The sequence below is a fragment of the Lactuca serriola genome, chromosome 3 (genome assembly GCF_051521515.1).
Source record: "Lactuca serriola cultivar US96UC23 chromosome 3, Lser_US96UC23_V15, whole genome shotgun sequence".
Taxonomy (NCBI): domain Eukaryota; kingdom Viridiplantae; phylum Streptophyta; class Magnoliopsida; order Asterales; family Asteraceae; genus Lactuca; species Lactuca serriola.
In genome coordinates this window covers 204,138,125-204,158,775 of record NC_136410.1, presented here as the reverse complement: position 1 = coordinate 204,158,775, position 20,651 = coordinate 204,138,125, and positions in this window count along the sequence as shown.

Genomic DNA, 20,651 nt, shown 5'->3' with positions numbered 1-20,651 from the left:
GTTTTGGGCAGCCTCCTTCTCTCCTCCTCTTCATCCTCTTGCTCTTGGTGTTTGTGAACCATTAGAGGAGTGACATTTGTGACTCTAAGCTTTCTAAAGTCAATACAAGAAGGATTTGAGATTGTTATTGCTAGATAACAATCAAGGTATGATCTAAACCCTTAATTATATGTTATATTGATTATCATATGCTAGATCTAGGGTTTATAGTCTTGGATGAATTGCATGTACAATAGAGAAACCTAGATCCAAGCATTAGGGTTTGTATGAGCACATAGGATGTTCTTATGACCAAAACTCATCAGGTACTACGTCAGAGACCAGTGGTGGGTAGCTCAGGAGAGGGATCGTGTTCGGGTTCAGGCTCCGAACTAGTGGATGAGAGACTACACGAGTTCATCGCGTTTGAGATCACTAGAGGCATCCTTGATGCGACCCCGGTCATCTTTGGGTCGATCAAGGAAGGGATTGTTGAGTTGATGGAGGATCGCCTTAGGGCGTTCCAGAGCGACATGGCATCTGGCCAGCCAGGATCCCTCACGCTATCCTTTAAGGACTCCAGGGGCAGTGGTGCGCCAGAATTCCATGGGGCGAAGGACCCCATTGCTGCCATACAATGGATTTCGGACATTGAGTCTGCACAGCTGACCAGCTTCTGCCCCAAGGGGTCGAAGGAACGATTTGCAGCAGGGTGTTTGAGGGACCAGGCTAGGGATTGGTGGGAGTCGGTTGGTGACTCTTTGGGAGCCTCGGCTGTTGAGGCTATGACATGGTCGGATTTTGTGACCCGGTTCCGAGCAGAGTTTGCGCCAGCTATAGAGCTTCAATAGCTGGCCACAGAGTTTTTGGACATGCGACAGACTACAGAGATTGTAGTGGAGATCACTGCCAAGTTTCGGGAGAGGGCATTGCTGGTGCCCCAGTATGCGGGGGATAAGGATATGAGGAGGACCCGCTATCATGACATGCTGCGAGCTGACATTCGGGAGCATGTTAGTTTTTCAGCTTGCCCTACCCTGGATTCCATGATTGCCAGGGCAAGGGAGAGGGAGATCGATCTGGAGCATGTGCAGAAGAGGAAGATAAAGGAGGGTCAGACGACTGGGGCTTCGGGGAAGAAGCCCAAGGGATCAGATGGTAGGTCGAAAGGCCAGTCAGGACCGGGCCGTTGCAGGAAATGCGGCACGCCACATGAGGGGGCGTGTAGATTGGGATTGTCGGGCTGCTACAAGTGCGGCAAGACGGGGCACTTCAGCAAGGATTGTACTGCCCCTACACCGGTTATTCAGGCGTCTGAGTTGCTATGTTTCCACTGCAACTAGAAGGGCTACAAGAAGGCCAACTGCCCCCAGTTGACAACGACATCAGCGCCAGTGAAGGCACCAGCTCCAGCAACCCTACAGATCACCGATGGTCGGCAGGGCAAGGTGGAGGCTCCAGTGGTGAGGAGTCGGGCATTCCAGTTGACTACCGAGGAGGCACGTGCTACACCCGATGTGGTGACGGGTATGATTTCTTATCTTTTTGATTTTGTGATATGCTGCTGTGATGGGTTTTAGCAATAAGAACATCCTATGTGCTCATACAAACCCTAATGCTTGGATCTAGGTTTCTCTATTATACATGCAATTCATCCAAGAGTATAAACCCTAGTTCTAGCATACAAGTAATCATATTAACATAAGAATGGGTTCAAGTTATTACCTTGATTGTTATGTAGCAATAACAATCCCAAATCCTCCTTGTATTGACTTGAGAAAGCTTAGAGTCACAAATGTCACTCCTCTAATGGTTCACAAACACCAAGAGCAAGAGGATGAAGAGGAGACGAGAAGGAGGCTGCCCAAAACGTGTGGAAACCCTAGACAACAAGTTCACCACGTTTTTGGAGCATAAGGGTTCTTTAAATAGTGAGGCTATTAGGGTTATCTAACAAGGAAACCCTAATTTGGATGCTTAAGCCCTAAGCAACCCATGAACCCCTTTTTAATAAGCCTTGGACGATTTCTAATGGGTTTCCCCATAGAATTCGTCCAACCTTATATTATAAGGTAATCCATAGCCCAATTGCAATTATCTTATAATTACAATTCCAGTCCCTTAAGTTTAATTAATCTCTTTTAGCCACAAACTTAATTCTTATTAATTCTTGACTAATATTAATTAAACAATATGATTTCTCCTTTAATATATTATTCTCATAATATATTAATAAATCATATTTAATCCTTTCTCTCCATAATTCATCCTATCAAGTTGCTTTGGTGAAGGCAACCCAAAAGGACCATGCACCATCGGGTCAAGTACATACCAAAATAGTTATGGACTTAGACACTAATCCAACATGATGTGATTTTGATATGTTATGTGTGTGCTCTGTTTAGGATCGTTCCATGTGAACGGTATCCCAGTTCATGTATTATTTGATTCGGGGGCTACCCGATCATTTGTCTCTCTTGCGCTTAGCAAGAAGTCTCCTGAGTCTTCGGGCATGCTGGATTGCCCTTTAGAGGTCGAGATTACTGATGACCAATCGGTGCGAGCATCGGCGGTATTCCGAGACTGTGTGCTGAGATAATTCGAGGAACGTTACCTGATGGAATTGGTTCTTATTCCGTTGAGATGGAACAAGGTGATTATAGGCATGGATTGGTTGAGCCCCAATGGGGTTGTGATAGATTACGCACAATAGCTGGTTCGGATCAGGAACCCAAGTAGGGGAGAGTTGGTAGTTCAAGGTGAAAGGCCACAGCAAGGACCAGCGGTATGTTCAGCAACGAGAGCTAGGCATTACATTCAGCAGGGTTGTGCAGGATATGTCGTTTATGTCATGGACACCCGGGAGGCGGGTAAGGCGACAATGGGCGATGTGTCCGTGGTACAAGAATTTAAGGATGTATTCCCCGAGGAATTGCCTGGGATACCTCCGGAGAGGCAAGTGGAATTCAGGATCAACCTAGTCCCAGGGGCAGCTCCGATAGCCAAGGCATCGTATCGGTTGGCTCCTCCGAAGATGCAGGAGTTGTCTACACAACTGCAGGAGCTGTTAGACAATGGATTCATTAGACCGAGTAGTTCTCCCCGGGGAGCCCCGATTTTGTTTGTGAGGAAGAAGGACATGTCACATCGGATGTGTATAGATTATCGGGAGCTGAACAAGGTAACGGTGAAGAACCGTTACCCACTCCCGAGGATTGATGACCTCTTTGACCAGCTGCAGAGAGAATCTTAGTTCTCCAAGATTGATTTGCATTTGGGGTACCACCAGATGAGGGTCAGAGAGGAGGATGTACAGAAGACTGCGTTCCGGATGCGCTATGGACACTACGAATTTGTGGTGATGCCCTTCGGGCTCACCAATGCTCCTGCCACGTTCATGGACCTCATGAACCGCGTGTGTAGACCGATGTTAGACTGGTCTGTGATAGTGCTTATTGATGGTATCTTGGTTTACTCCAACATGCAGGAGGAGCACGAGGAGCATCTGCGAGAGGTTCTAGAGACTTTGAGGAGGGACAACTTGTATGCTAAGTTCTCCAAGTGTGAGTTCTGGTTGCGCGAGGTGCAGTTCCTTGGGCATCTTGTCAACCAGAACGAGATTTCAGTGGACCCGGCCAAAGTTGAGGCCGTGATGAGATGGGAGGTTCTGAAGTCTCCATCTGAGATTCAGAATTTCCTAGGATTGGCTGGCTACTATCGGAGATTCATCTAGGATTTCGCCAAGATAGTCGTACCCCTGACCAAGCTAAGAAGGAAGGCTTGGTATTTTGTTGGGGGCCTGAGCAACAGGCCGCGTTCGAGACACTGAGACAGAGATTGTGCGAGGCGCCAATCTTAGCCTTGCCAGAGGGCATGGAGGATTTTGTTGTGTACTGCAATGCGTCCATCTCAGGTTTAGGCGCAATATTGATGCAGAGAGGGCATGTCATCGCCTACACGTCGAGGCAGCTGAAGCCTCACGAGGCGCACTACCCGGCGCATGATTTGGAGTTGGCGGCTGTTGTATTCGCCCTCAAGATCTGGCGACATTACCTCTATGGGGTTCTTTGTACCATCTACACGGACCATAAGAGTTTGAGGTACCTCATGGATCAGCCGAATCTAAACATGAGGCAGCGTTGGTGGATGGACGTGGTAAAGGATTACGATTGCGAGATCCTTTATCACCCGGGGAAGGCCAATGTGGTGGTCGATGCACTTAGCCATAAGGCAGCACCGATCAGGGATATCTGCCTGAGGACGACAGTGGTGACTTCGTTGTTGGAGCGAATTCGGGAGGCCCAACAGGAGGCCATGAAGGAGGAACATCGGAAGAGCGAGCGGATCGTGGGGCAGCTTTCCTCCTTCGACTATGACAACCGAGGATTGCTGACACTACACCGTAGGGTGTGGGTGCCATACCACAGGGGTGTGAACCATATTATGATGGAGAAGGCACACAAATCTCGGTTCCCCATTCATCCCGGGGCAACGAAGATGTATAGGGATCTTCGTCTGGACTATTGGTGAACCTGCATGAAGCGGGATGTGGCATGGTTCGTGGAGCGGTGCTTGAACTGCAGGAAGGTCAAGGCTGAGCATCAGAGACCTCACGGAAAAATGCAGCCGTTGGATATTCCACTATGGAAATGGGAAGACATCACGATGGATTTTATCACAAAGCTTCGCAGGACCACGCGGGGAGTGGATTCGATCTGGGTCATCGTTGACCGATTGACCAAGAGCGCCCATTTTATCCCAATTCAGGAGAACATCTCGACTGAGAAGTTGGCCGACATCTATATCCGGGAGGTGGTGGCGCAACACGGTGTACCAATTTCTGTGATTTTAGACAGGGATGTGCGGTTCACTTCTAGGTTTTGGAAGAAGTTTCATGTCGAGTTGGGTACTCATCTGCATTTTAGCACCGCTTTTCACCCGCAGACGGATGGTCAGAGCGAGCGGACTATCCAGACCCTGGAGGATATGCTGCGAGCATGTGTATTAGACTTCGGAGGTAGTTGGGATACCTACCTTCCATTGGCAGAGTTCTCTTACAACAATAGTTATCATACGAGCATTGATCGTCCTCCTTTCGAGATGCTATATGGGAGGAAGTGCAAGACCCCAATATGTTGGGGTGAGGTTGGCCAGAGGGTAATGGGGAGCACTGAGGTAGTGCTCAAGACGACAAAGAAGATTCAGCAGGTCTAGAGCAGGCTTCAGACTGCTCAGAGTCGGCAGAAAAGCTATTCCGATATGCACCGATCAGACCTAGAGTTCTAGGTCAGGGATATGGTTCTCTTGAAGGTGTCACCATGGAAAGGCGTTATCCGATTCAGGAAGCGGGGCAAGTTGGGCCCCAGGTACATTGGACCATTCAGGGTTATAGACTGGGTATGAAAGGTGGCGTATAGGCTGGATTTTCCAGCTGAACTCATTCAGATACACGACACTTTTCATGTTTCTAAGCTGCAAAAGTGCTTGGTGGACGACTCGGCCGTGGTGCCCTTGGAGGACATTCAACTTGATGGCAGCCTGAATTAAATTGAGCAGCCTGTGGCAATCCTCGATCGGAAGTCAAAGGATTTGAGGAACAAGAGGGTGGAGCTCGTGAAGGTGCAATGACAGCACCGGAAGGGCTCGGAATGGACTTGGGAGCCGGTGAACGAGATGATGGAGCACTACCCCAAACTGTTTCAGGAACGAGCAGCAGACTTCGAGGAAGTAGTCTAAAATAAGTGGGGGAGATTTATAGCACCTGGTTCTTGGTACGTATTCCTTCATCAGCTATTTATATATTTTTCGCATTTTGGCCTTGGACTCGGCGAGTTGAAGGACCAACTCGCCGAGTAGAAGCGGGACAGAACGCGGTACATAAGTGATGAACTCAGCGAGTCGGGTCCCGGACTCGGTGAGTAGGTACCATTCGGACAAAAACCCTAATCTGAGGGTTTCCACCATATTTAAGCAATGATATGATGACAATATTGTCCCTTATGCTCCCAAAACACTTCTCATTGAAACCCTAGCTGGTTGTGCTTTATTGAGGCCATTTTTGGTGTTCTTGTGTGGTTGTAAAGCTTGGAAGGAAGGAAGGAGCTTGGAACTTGAGTTGGGGCCAGTAGATCCAGGGATTTTACTTCATTTTCAATAGCTTCAAGGTATAATGCCCCTGTCTTGACTCATCTATGTGTTTATTCATCTTTAACTTGGGATCTCTTTGGATTGCTAAGTCATGTTTCGGAATTAGAAGTGTTGAGTGGGTTTTGACTTCAGATCTGGACCTTAAGATGGGTCTCATGGCATAAAGGTGCCAACTTTAGGGCCATGAGAGCCCCATGCACATTGTAGGACACTTTATGTGGATTTTTGAGTTAAAAACCCCATGCATGTGCATCAAGTTTGGAACTTTACGTATAAAGTGGACATTAGGAGGCCATATCTATGGTTTTGGTGTGTTAGATCTCATTTAAATCGACTGTATTGAATTGGTCAAGACTGGAATCGGCGAGTCCGTTTTTGGACTCGACGGGTCCAAGGTATAAAGTCCCATATCTGTTAAGAGTCTAAAGAACTTAGCTGGGTGTTAGAGGGACTATAGAAGGTTAGAAAGAGTGACCCAACGCATTGGACTTGGTTTTAGACCTGGAGTTCATGGGACTCGACGAGTGCAAGAACAGACTCAGCGAGTCCAAGACAATGTCCTTAAGATTGAAGATGAACTCTACGAGTTGTTCATACAACTCGACGAGTTGAGGAAAGACTTGTTCTTCACATGAAGGTGAACTCGACGAGTTGTTCATACAACTCGGCGAGTCGGATGAGTTTCATGCAATGTTCATATAAGAGAGGAACTCGTCGAGGCGAGGCCAAACTCGACGAGTCGGGACGTGGATAAGGACGAGTAAAGGATGAGGGACTCGGCGAGTTGAAGGACCAACTCGGCGAGTCGAGTCAACTTGAAGTTGACTTTGACTTGGACCTGTTTGGGGGTAAAATAGTCATTTTACCCTAAGAGTAGATATCAGTTCTGACTGCGTGTTTTGTGGGATTGTAGCCGGAGGATTTCTAGAGCGGCAGCAGGAAGAGACTTCCCACTCAGTTTGACAGCACCTACTTGATCAAGGTGAGTTACCTTCCAGTAGCGGTGGGTCTACGGCCACAATGCCGGCCCACCGGTAGGAGTTGTATGTTAGATGATTGTCTTTGTGATATCATCTAGGTTTGCTACTACCTGATATGTTATATGCTGGCATGATATGTTATATGTGATAGTAGTAGAGTTCGGTTGTTAGGACCGAAGGGTAGGTTAGGCACCCCAGATGTGTCTGACTGTATGTGATTATATGTTTATATGCTGGCATGATATGTTATGTGTGATAGCGGTAGTAGAAGGGAATAGTCCCCAAGTTCGGTTGTTAAGACCGAAGGGTAGTTCGGACACCCCATATATGTCTGATAGTATGTTTATGTTATAATATGTGTGATAGTAGCAGTAGGGGTGGAATAGTCCCTGAGGGTCGGTTGTTAGGACCGACGGGTAGGTCAGCGCCCCATAATGGCTTGACATGGGTAGGTCGGCACCCCAGAATGGTTGTACCAGGTAGGACGGGCACCGTAGAATTACCTGACAGTATGTATGTTACGTGATTGTATGGTATGTAGTACGATGGGGGAACTCACTAAGCTTCGTGCTTACAGTTTACAATTTTGGTTTCAGGTACCTCTTCAGCAAAGGGGAAGGAGCTGGCACAGTAGCGGCACATCATACACACACATGTTGGTTTTCCGCATTAGAATTTCTTGGGATTGTACTCTGACATTGTTTTATTTTGCAAGTGGTTTTCAGACATGAGTTGTGGATTTATGAAAAGTTACTATTAGCTGGTGTTTTCTTATAAACGTTTTTATAAATCAATTAACTAACAATGAAATTTTTGGACTTGAAATTTGGGTCGTTACACTGTTCCTGTCCGAAAAGGAGCAAGGTAAAATTTTCCGCCTGCAACTTCGCGGACCAAGCTCTGACATGGTGGAATAGCCATGTCAAGTCACTATCCCTTATAGTAGCAAATGCTATATGCTGGGAAGCTCTTAAGGAGCTCATGATCGAAGAATACTGCCCAAGGGGAGAAGTTCAGAAGCTGGAGCAGGAGCTCAAGAGCCTAACCATGAAGGGCTCCGACATAGTCTCCTATACTGCCAGATTCAGGGATCTAGTAGCTCTATGTCCGGGAATGGTCCCTTCTGAAGCAAAGAATGTGGAGAGGTATATCTGGGGGTTGGTGCCTCCATTTCAGGGGAATGTACTCGCTTCAAACCCCGCTACCTTCGATAGTGCCAAGCGATTGGCACAACGGCTCATTGACCATGGGGTCCGTACCCCGTCAACAATAACAACACTAGCCATCTCGGAACCCTCCAAGGCCGCTCATAACAAGCGAAAATTTTGGGATGACAAGAAGAAGCAGAAAGTGGACAAAAAGCAACAGGTCGTGGCTGTTCATGCTACAATAGCACCTACCGCTGCTGCTCCGGTAAAGCAGTATGCTGGAAATTTTCCGAAGATCAACAAATGCAACTTCCACCACAATGGACCCTTCCGGGAAATGCAGTGTTGTAAGTGCAAAAGGAAGGGGCACACTGCCCATTTCTGCAAAGCTCCGGCAAGGCCAATCAACCATGTTTCCGACGCTGGTGTGCGCCAGTCTTGCTACGGTTGTGGCGAGGTGGGACACTACAAAAGGAACTGCCCTAAGGCAGGGAATGCCGGTGGAGTGGGGAGAGTTTTGGCCATAGGCCACAAGGAAGCGTTTGTCGACCCTACAGTGGTCACTAGTACGTTTCTCCTTGAAAAATCTTATGCATGCATACTGTTTGATAGTGGAGCGGAGAGGAGTTTCGTGAATCGAAAATTTGCTCATTTACTTAAGCAAAATCCACGAGCACTTAAAGAACCGTTCACTGTAGAAATGGTAACGGAAAAACTAAGAGCACTAGCAGTATATACATAGGATGTAATCTAACTCTAGATATCCATTCATTTCCAATCGACCTCATCCTGGTCTCAATTAAAAGTTTCGACGTCATTATCGGCATGGATTGGTTGAGTCTTCATCGCGCCGACATCATGTGTTACGAGAAATCTGTTCGCCTTAATCTTCCATCTAGTGAAACTCTTATTATCTACGGCGATAAACCCGGCACGAGCCTTCGTATCATCTCAAGTATTCAAGCCCAGAAGTACTTGTGTAAGGAATATCGCGCATTCCTTGCTCACGTTGTCGATACGAGCCATGAAACGAAAGACCTGAAGAACATTCCAGTAGTACGCGACTTTCTCGACATCTTTCCAAAAGAACTACCACGATTACCTCCGCAACGACAAGTCGAGTTCACAATCGACCTAGTCCCAATAGCTACCCCAGTAGCCAAATCTCCCTATCGTCTAGCACCAACTGAGATGCAGGAACTATCTGGTCAACTTAACGAACTACTCAGTAAGGGACTTATTAGACCAAGCTTCTCGCCCTGGGGAGCACCGGTTTAGTTCGTCAAGAAGAAAGACAGATTGTTTCGTATGTGCATCGACTACAGAGAACTCAACAAGCTTACGGTCAAGAATCGTTACCCTCTACCTCTCATAGACGATTTATTCGACCAACTGCAAGGAGCGAATTACTTTTCAAAGAATGATCTGAGATCCGGGTATCACCAGCTACAAGTGCTAGAGGAGGATGTTCTGAAGACAGACTTTCGAACTCGTTACGGACACAACGAGTTTGTAGTGATTCCATTCGGATTGACCAATGCGCCCGCAGTATTCATGGACTTAATGAATAGGGTATGTCGTCCTTACTTGGAGCAGTTCGTCATCGTCTTCATCGATGACATACTTATCTACTCTCGAAGTAAGGAGGAACATAGTGATCATCCGCGACAAGTCCTAGGAACCCTACGAACGGAGAAGCTCTACACAAAGTTCTCTAAATGTGAATTTTGGATCCGAAGAGTCGAATTCTTAGGACACGTGGTTAGCAAAGAAGGAATCCACGTGGACCCTTCCAAAATTAAAGCCATTGAGAACTGGTCAGCACCGAAGACGCCTAGAGAAATTTGTCAATTTCTAGGCCTCGCTGGCTACTATTGCAAATTCATACAGAACTTCTCACGAATTGTGAAACCTCTTACAACATTGACCCAGAAAGGCATGGCCTTTGACTAGGAAGACACGCAAGAAAAATCGTTTCAAACAATGAAGTGAGTCTTATGCACCGCACCGATACTATCCCTCCCAGAAGGGATAGAAGACTTCGTAGTATATTGCAATGCATCCAACCAGGGGCTCGGCTGTGTTCTGATGCAACAAGGTAAGATCATCGCCTATGCCTCGAGACAGCTAAAGACGCACGAGATAAACTACACCACACACGATCTTGAGCTAGGAGCAGTTGTGTTTGCTCTGAAGATCTGGAGACACTACTTGTATGGTAAGAAGAGCATTATCTTTACAGACCACAAAAGTTTACAACACATATTCGACCAGAAGGAGCTCAACATGAGACAACGACGGTGGGTCAAACTACACAATGACTACGAATGCAAAATTCGTTATAATCTGGGGAAAGCCAACGTAGTAGCCGACGCCCTAAGTCGGAAAGAATATTCTGGTTGAAGAGTCAAATCATTGACCATGGCTATCCATTCGCACCTATACATGCAAATCAAAGAGGCTCAACTCGAAGCCTTGAAACCCGAAAACATGACGGGTGAATCCCTGAGAGGGATGGATAAGAACTTGGAAGTCAAGGATGGTGGAGCCTTATATCTCATGGACCGGATCTGGACACCGAAACACGGTGGCTTTAGAGACTTGGTCATGACTGAAGCACACAACACTCAATATTCCGTCCACCCAGGTTCAGATAAGATGTATCTGGATCTTAAAAAGTTATACCGGTGGCCTAACATGAAAGCAGAGATTGCTACCTTCGTGAGTAAATGCCTTACTTGCGCCAAGGTTAAGGTCGAATACCAGAAACCATCAGGTCTACTTCAACAACCAGAGATACCGGAATTGAAGTGGGAGCGGATCACGATGGACTTCATAACCAAGTTGCCCAAGACAACGGGTGGTCTCAATACCATATGGGTGATCATTGACAGGTTAACTAAGTCCGCACACTTCCTGCCCATCAAAGAAACTGACAAGATGGAGAATCTTACAAGAACCTATATTAGGGAGATCGTACGACTGCATGGTGTTCCTATATCTATTATCTCCGATAGAGATAGTAGATTCACTTCGAGGTTCTGTTAGTCACTACAAAGTTCCTTAGGAACGAGGCTGGACATGAGTATAGCCTACCATCCACAGACTAACAGACAAAGTGAGAGAACTATCCAAACCTTGGAAGATATGTTGCGAGCCTGTGTGATCGACTTTGGGAAGGCATGGGATACTCATTTTCCCCTTGTCGAGTTTTCCTACAACAACAGTTATCACACAAGCATAAAGGCTGCTCCTTTTGAATCCCTCTATGGCCGAAAGTGCAGATCCCCTCTATGCTGGGCTGAGGTGGGTGAAACATACTTAGCTAAAGGACGAATTCTTGACAGCACTCTCATAGGTCCGGAGATCATTCAGGAAACGACAGAGAAGATCGTTCAGATTCGTGAACGATTGAAAGCCTCTAGAGACCGACAGAAAAGCTACGCAGACAAACGAAGGAGACCTTTAGAATTTCAGGTGGGAGACTGAGTCCTTTTGAAAGTCTCACCCTGGAAGGGCTTGATACGCTTTGGAAAGCGTGGAAAGCTAAATCCAAGATATATAGGGCCTTTCGAGATTCTCGCTAGAATCAGCCCTATAGCTTAAAAACTCAACCTACCCCATGAACTTAATAACGTACATTCTACTTTCCATGTCTCGAACTTGAAAAAGTGCCTATCCAATGAGACTCTTTTAATCCCACTCGATGAGATCGAGATCAAAGAGAGCCTCAACTTCGTGGAAGAACCTGTAGATATCATGGACCGAGAGGTCAAGCAAACAAAGCAAAGTCGTATCCCGATAATGAAGGTTCACTGGAACGCCAAGCGAGGACCTGAATTCACTTGGGAGTGCGAGGATCAAATGAAAGAGAAATATCCTCATCTTTTCGCTTAGTTATTTGTAACTACTTAATTGCTTAAACTCTAATTTCGGGACGAATTTCTCTCTAACGGGGGGATGATGTGACAACCCGAAATTTCTATCTTGTACAAACCATTCACTTCAATCAAAGTCAGACTTGTTTCTGCTAACTTTTAGCCCTATTTAGAGTCTGTTTGAGCATTCTGAGTCTAGTACACCAAAGGAATGAGTGAAAGGAAGTGACAATTGAAGTTATAACCTATCAAACAAGCCATAAACCCTCAAATGAGGAGTTTACAGCCAGGAACCATGAGTTTATGACCGTAAACTCATGGTGGTCGTAACCTCCATACTATATATATAGTCCTTAGTCATTTTCAATCACTTTTCACATTTCCAAGCCTAGAAATCAGATTCTCTCCCAACATTCATGCTTATGAACTCACCAGCTTTATGCTGATACGTTTTCAAAACCGCTTGTATTCTTAGGGCAACGATACAGGTACCCTTACCAGCTTTTGGAGAAGATGGAGCATGATAGACTGGCGCCTTTTACTTTTGTTATATATTGACATGTACAAACTATGTTTTCAAACAGATGTAAATATTCATATTTCAATGTAATGGTTGTGTTTACTTTGATTGCTATGATACGATTTTTGTGATACTACGCATGACGTCATCCGCCCTCGGACGTTTCCGCCGTCCGTTTTGACGGTTCGGGGGTGTGACACAGTCCTTGAGAGGCCCTCTCACCATGAACAACCAGTTCTCCCCCACATGGGGTTCGAACCTTGACCAACTGGCGCTCGCAATCAATCATGGCCTTGTTGGCCCCAAACCAGTCCATCCCGAAAATCATTTTCGACCCTCGCAACGGTATCAGAACTAGATCAACACGGAACCTTTCGCCCATCACATTCAGGACACCGCCCCCAATACACCCTCACATCACTAACGGTGCGGTCGTCTACAATCTCTACCTCGAGCGGGGAATCCAAGATCCTCGGCGCGTCCCTGAACTTCTTTCTAAGCGCAAGAGACACAAATTGTGACATCCCCATTTTCTCGGCCAGAAAAGACCAATTTTGTTTATGCTTTATTAAAATCAGAGTACCTCTTTTAATAAAAATGTTGCGGAATTTGTTCCCAGTAAAACATGTAAATACGTTATCAAAGCATTTCCGAAGCAAAGTATTTTTATTCATTTTAAAATGTTTGGGATGTCATCGTCAGTACAGAAACATAAGCATAAACAGAACTTACATTCATTATCACTAGTGATTTATATCTCCTTAATCTCTCAGTGTAAAGTGACTTCATATCAACACCTGTGATATAAATAAACTGAGTGGGTCAGGTTGGGAAACCTGGTGAGTACATAGGGTTTTCAACCCACAATAATATAATTATTATGTTTAATCATCAAACAGTTGACCCAATTACCCATCCCCATTATCTTATTTACTCTTAAGGATCTACCCTAAGAATCAGCTATTTCTTGTTCATTCATTATTAAGGATCATCCTAAGGAATCGCCACGAAATCCATTGTTGCCAGGGTTTTCTCAACGGGCACTAAATCCATAGTTACCAAGGTTTGCTCAACAGGCGCTAACTCCATAGTCACCGGGGTTTACTCAATAGGCACTAACTCCATAGTCACCAGGGTTTACTCAACAGGCGCTAAGTCCATAGTCGCCGAGGTTTATCTCATTTATTGACAGTATCGTTTTCAAGAGTCCACTCGCAATACATGTCAATGGGTTTTTAGACAACACCAGTGAACACATCATTCACAACACCTACATGTTGTGAGCCTGCTAGTGTTCCAATGGACTGTCTAGAATAGTCCATGGTTGTCATCCATACTCTGCTAGATAAAGGGGCCATCGCTTAGGTCATCCTTTGGCTCATCATTTGGCTCATCACTTTGGCTCATCGCTTAGGTCATCGCTTCTCATCGTATTTTACCACTTATATATCATCGCTCATCATTCATCTCATCTCTCATCGCTCATTATTTATCTCATCTTTAATCTACCCATGTTCTACCGAACACATTTTGTAGATATAAAATACGTATATAGTTTAAATCATTTAAAACATATATAAAATCGTTCATCCAACATAAACAACAAGTATTCAAGTAATATGCACACATAACACGTACTTTATATAAAATACTTCATATCTATGTGTAAGATGAAAGTAACTATGCAGTCACCACATGTAATTTATATTAAATACTTAATATCTATGTGTAAGATGAAAGTAACTATGCACTTACGTGAAAAGGTGGTGTCTCGGTACTCGGACAACACTTTGTTTACTTTAAACAACTCCTTTGACAGAACCTAATATCATTACCACTAGAGTTTAGTCTAATATTCGTCGGGACTAATTAATAGTTTAACTATTATTACTATTATATAAGCATTAAACAATACTCTTCACCCACTATGTACAGACAGGGGCCAGACATAAAACACCGGAGAGCAGGACCATTTGGCATATAGCACTTCTAAATTCCAACAAACCTATGCGGCCCTTTAAACCAGATTCCCCGTACCACGAGTGGTTAAAAATATATTATAATGACACTTATATAACTCATAATAATAGCCCAAATATTTATTATAAGGTCCTAATAACATTACTATATTGAATCATAAGCTATACTAAAGATAGGTTAGGCGTAGCTCACTTACAGCGGGTTTTTCTCAAAACCGGGCTCTGCTGGTGCAGCGTTCTCGAACCGAAAGACTCTTCTTCTCGGAGCCGTGGGCACTCCAGGGCTTTCGCCTCATGCTAGGGAGGTTCCTTAGGCTTTTCGGGGGGTTTCGGAGCTAGAGAGAAGTTCTAGAGAGAGGGAAGTGATGGGAGGTGTGAGGAATGAAGAGGGATTCACCTCTTATTTATAGGGGCTGGAGGGTCACTCATGTCGTGAGTTTTATGATGCTCACGTCGTGAGCCAGCTGGAGACACCCAGGCACAGCCTAGTGCTGACACGTGGCATCGCACATAGGATGGAAATCAACCGATTTTCAAAAATTCATAACTTTCGCATACGAACTCTGCTTTCGACATTCTTTATATCCACGCGTAGGTAAAAACAAGATCTACAACTTTCATTTAGACTCTGTCGACTAATTCTCGACCAATCTTAAATTTAATAGTACGAGGAGATTATATTGTTAAATGTCTGCGTAAAATTCGTAACTCCTTCATACGGACTTCGTTTTTGTCTATATTTTTACCGTTGAGTTCATGTTAACGAGATCTTCAACTCTCATTTAGGTCGTGTAGGCCAAAAACCGTTCGATCTAAAATTCAAGTTTCGGGTCGTGCACTGCTATGCCAAATCTTAGAAAATTCATAACTTCCTCATACGAAGTCAGATTTTGGCGTTCTTTTTTTATATGTTCTCGGTTTAATGTATACTACAAATTTTTTTTAGATTTATAAGGCTAAAAAGTCCTCCATCGTAAATTCACTATTTACGTCTCCCGGTGTCGTACCGGTTTTGCCGAAAAACTTCGACGGGTCATAACTTCTTCGTTATAACTCGGATTTCGGCGTTCTTTATATGTATGGAACCCTTGAAACATATCCTACAACTTGGTTAAGATTATTTATTCTAAATAATATTTTGTCGAAAAGATTTTCGACCCCTAGTATCTCTAAATTGACTAGCCCGGATCTACGGGCGTTACACAAATGATCGGGTAACACCTGAATCAAACAAGACATGAGCAAGCATACCATTGACCAAAAAGGTCCCTATATAATCATAGAATACACATAAGTTGCATAAATCATAATAAGCATAGAATAATAGATATGTACCAGCCACAACGTCTGGTGCTGCCCGAGCCTCCTCGGTGGTCAACAGGAATGCGCAACCATCGGTAATCCTTAGTGTGGCGGGCGCGGGCGCCACCACTGCTCATCCCTCTCTACAACTTCGGACAATCGGCCCGCTTGTGGCCGGTCTGGTTGCAGTGAAAACATATCAAGCCCTTCTTGGGGTAGTCCATGCTCACGTGGCCCGCCTGACCGCAGATATAACACGCCGCACCCTATCCCCTACAAGCTCCCCCATGTGACCTCCCACACTTGGTGCACCAGCCCCGCCCCTGATGGCCCTGACTAGATGAATCTGAGGTCTTTGCCTTTTTAGCCTGACCTACTGCTGCCTGGGCCTGCTCAGGATTCTGCTTCGTGCGGAAGTCCAACTCCATCTCCCGCTCATGGGCCTTCTCCACCATCTCATTCAGGGTTTTGCACCCCGTAAAGCTCACAAACTCTTGTATATCATCCCTCAGCATGAAATGATATCGGGTATGCCTCACCTCCTCATCAGTAGCATACCGCGGAATCAACAAGGCTCGTTCCCGAAACTTGGCAGTGATCTCCGCCACAGTCTCGGTGGTCTGCTGCAAGTCATGAAACTCCCTCACCAGTCGTTGCACCTCAATAGGTGGTGCAAAATCCGAATCAAACACCGAACAAACTCGAACCATGTCATCTCTGCCACCCCGGTTGGCCCCACCTGGCTAGTAACCTCGCCCCACCAATCTCGGGCCCTATCCCTCAGCATACACAAAGCAAACCCAACTTTTTCTACATCCGGGCAGGAACTCGTGCGCTAGGCGTTCTCGATATCTGCTACCCAGCGACGACTGACAATGGGGTCCCTGACCCTGAAAAACTTTGGTGCCCCACACGCCTTGAACTCCTGAAACGAGGGAGTTCGGGCCCCAATCTGACACGCCGCCAACTCATCCCTGAAGGATTTCAGTCTCTCCTCCATAATCTCCATAATGCCCTCCTTGACCATCTCGAAAATGACCAGGGACACGACAAGGATGCCCCTGGTAACCTCGGCTGTAATGAGCTCACGCAGCCTCCCATCGATGACATCAATAGTGTCTCTCAATCCTGCCCTGGATCCAGACCCAAACCCCAATCCTGATCCTTCTACTCCAAATCGTGTCACCACCATGCAAGACTGAGAAATCATAAATTACAATGATCAGGATTTCCATATAAGGGATCTTCTTGTACCAGTCCTCCTTGAGATCGTCAGATCTAACATTGGTTCAGGAACAGGTCCTGTGCTTCCAGTAGTATGGGCCCAATACTACCTTCCACACCTACTAGTACCTTTCCCCAATGCCCTACCTGACAACCCCAATTTGTTCCAGAACTAAACCATATTCCACAACTACCGCATACATCAAATCTCAGGCTGTCCTAACATTTACTCTACTCACATCAATCTAACCAATCATGGCAGGTTTCCTTTATGCATGCAAATTGTGCACAGAAAGAGGATCAAATAGACTTTCGAATAAAAGATTCTACCCTAGGACCACAACCAAACAAGGAACAGGAAATAAGGCCAAATCAAACATTCTGAGGCTATAAGCTCCTAATCGTATACAATTTAAAAGCATACACATAGAAAGTTCCATATAATCAACAAGCGCAAATATCAGTATAACATGGCTAACATATTGGGGAAATACTTGGCTCGGCTGATCACATGCATTGTACTCTCATCTTTTCATTTCTTTTGAAAACCCCTTTTAAGTTACTTTTTGGAAAACAATTTTACCATTTCCTTAGTTTGAGTCCTAACACACTCGAGAGTGTGCCCGAATCCCTCAAACCAAGGCTCTGATACCAACTTGTAACGACCCAAATTTTACAAAGAAAATTTTCATTTTTAATTAGTAAACACGCTTGCAATAACCATGAAATTCCAACATAATTGTTTTCAAGTCCATATTCATTACAACTTTGTTTAAATCATCAGAGTGTTCCAAAACATATTAGTGAAAAAGAGAGAAAGAGTGCACGCCGCGCCATCACGCCTTGCCCTTTCCCTTAGGCTCAGATGTACCTGAAACAAATACACAAACGGTAAGCTTGAAAGCTTAGTGAGTTCCCCAGAGCACGTCCACACACAAACACGTACAACATATCATGCTAGCTAACAACTATACAAAACACATAAGCCATGCAATCATCACATAATGAATCCCTGAAAACCCTCCAGGGTCTTACTCCGGGTGCCATGGGAATCCCCACATGGTCTTAGCCCAATGCCTCGGGAACACCCCGGGGTCTTTGACCTAGGATGCCAAGGAAACCCTCAAAGGTCTTATACCTAAGTGCCTTGGGAACCCCCCGAGGTCTTTGACCTAGGATGCCAAGGAAACCCACCAAGGCCTTATAACTAAGTACCTCGGGAACCCCCCGATGTCTTCCAGTCACAATACATATAAACAACAAGCACATTACATATTGATGAAACATGGTCCGTTAGCATGGCCTAGACTACTCTAGAGCGCCAGCCTTGCCTGGCGCGCTCCTGCCAGCCTTGCTGGGGACTCTCCCACCGGCCCGGCCTGGCGCTCCCTTGCTAGCCTTTATGGGGACTCTCCCGCCGGCCCGACCTGACGCTCCCTTGCCAGCCTTGCTGGGGACTCTCCCGTCGGCCCGACCTGGCGCTCCCTTGACAGCCTTTCCTGGTGCGCGCCTGCCAGCCTTGCCTGGGGCGCGCCTGCCAGCCCCGCCCGACACCTCCGGGCGGCCTTGCCCAGCTCCTTTCTAGTTGGGCCTGAATTGGGCTAGCCCAAGGCCTGTCCTAATTGTCCACTATAAATAGAATAGTGTCTCCACAATGAAGAAGGAGCTTTCCCAAGGGACCTTTCCAGGGGACCTTTCCCTAGACTCTTCCCCCATGGCTCAGCCGCCACTATACTCCGGCCGGGTGGCTTAGCCGCCACCTACCGCCGTCAACCACCATACACCACCACCAGCACCAAGATGGTTCTCTCCAGCTATGGAGGACCATCTCAGATCTATCAGTTGATCTAACTTGATCGTCGGAGTCCGCTCCCGGGGCACAGTCCGTGGGACGGCTCTAACGCATCTCTCTGATTATGACCTCGCAGATCCGTCTCCGGCATAGAAGCACTCCCTCAGCTAAGTTGGTCGGAGCCAAGGTCGCATCATTTGGCGCCATCCCAGATTCGAGCAAGTAGCAAAAGCCTCAGTTGGTTCCAAGCTCGTTTTTCTCTCAGATCTGTTGTGCTTCACATCAGGTTTGCCTAGATCTGTTCGTTTCTCTCCTCATTTGTTTAGATCTTCTTGTTTCTTGATAAGATCTGTCCAAATGAGCCTCACAATCTTTTAGATCTATAGATCTGGTTTTTAGTTTAGATCTGTGGATTCATGTGATTTCATTTACTCAGACACTCCCCAAGTTTGCAAAAACCTTTTTACAATCGTTTTTTGGTTCATATTCTAGGGGTTTCTTGAGTAGGATGACGGGAAAAGAATTTTTTATGAGTTTTTCATTCAGATCTATTGATCTGCTTAGCTTTTGGCATAAATCTTTTAATCAACCTATTTTTTCGCTCAGATCTCTTGATCTGTTGAGTTTTTCTAGTTCAGATCTGTTGAGTTTTTGCCCAAAAATGTAGATCTAATTCTCAGATCAATTTTTCGTCACTTGCTAGTGACTTATTCAGAAAATGAAAAAGAAAAGAAAGGTTTTCATGAGTTTTTTAGCTTATATCACAAGGAAATCGTTTTTATTTAGAGATTTTCTGTCAACACCTTCCATCCTTGAGACAGGTGCTTATAAGAATGGCTGATTTTCTTGTATATTTCTCAGAAAAACCCTTAAGCTCATAATCTTTTGTGCAAATCTCATCCCCGCAACATTTTTTTATAAACAAAGCTGAGATGTTTGTACATTTCAAAAAATCGAGTTTCTTACCATACCTTTGTTCAAATTCTTGGTTTTCTCTTTAGAAGTTTAGAAAACCAAAACCAAAATTTCTTTAGATCTATTTCTTGTTTATGGTTTGATGGCTTGTTGAACAAGTTGAAAAGGAAAGAAGTTATTATCTTAGTTTTAGTTTATACATTATCAGAAAATTGTTTATAGTTTAGATTTTCCGTTTTTTTTGTTTATACCATGGGATTTCCTCTGAAAATTGAGAAGAAAAGATGTCATAAACCATTCTTTTTGTTCAAATTAAAAAGAAAATCCATCTTTTAGTCAAGGATTTTCGTATTTTTTTTTCTTATAAACTTCAACAGCTGTTTGTAAGCATAGCTGTCATGCTTGTACATTTCACAACAAATAACATTTTTACCTTTAAAAGATTTACCCTATCTTTTCCAAAATTTACTGTTCAGTAAAAAAGAAAAAAAAAAGAGAGAGGATAGGAAGATGTTGAGATATGTTGTTTTGAACCAACAAGAAAAAAAAGATGGAGAGAGGTATTACAAGAACTGATAGCATACAAAAGCTTGTATACAGACAAGAGCAAAATCTTTACAGCTCGTTTATTGTACAAGATATCAGAAGGACAGCTCCAAAGCATACAAAACGTCAAAAGAAAAAAAAAGGTTGTAAAGGCCTATTAGTCAAAGGGATATGTGGACCTTCTCAACCAAACAAAAATAGAAAAAAGGAAAGGAAGACAAAAGTCCACGTAGACCCACTG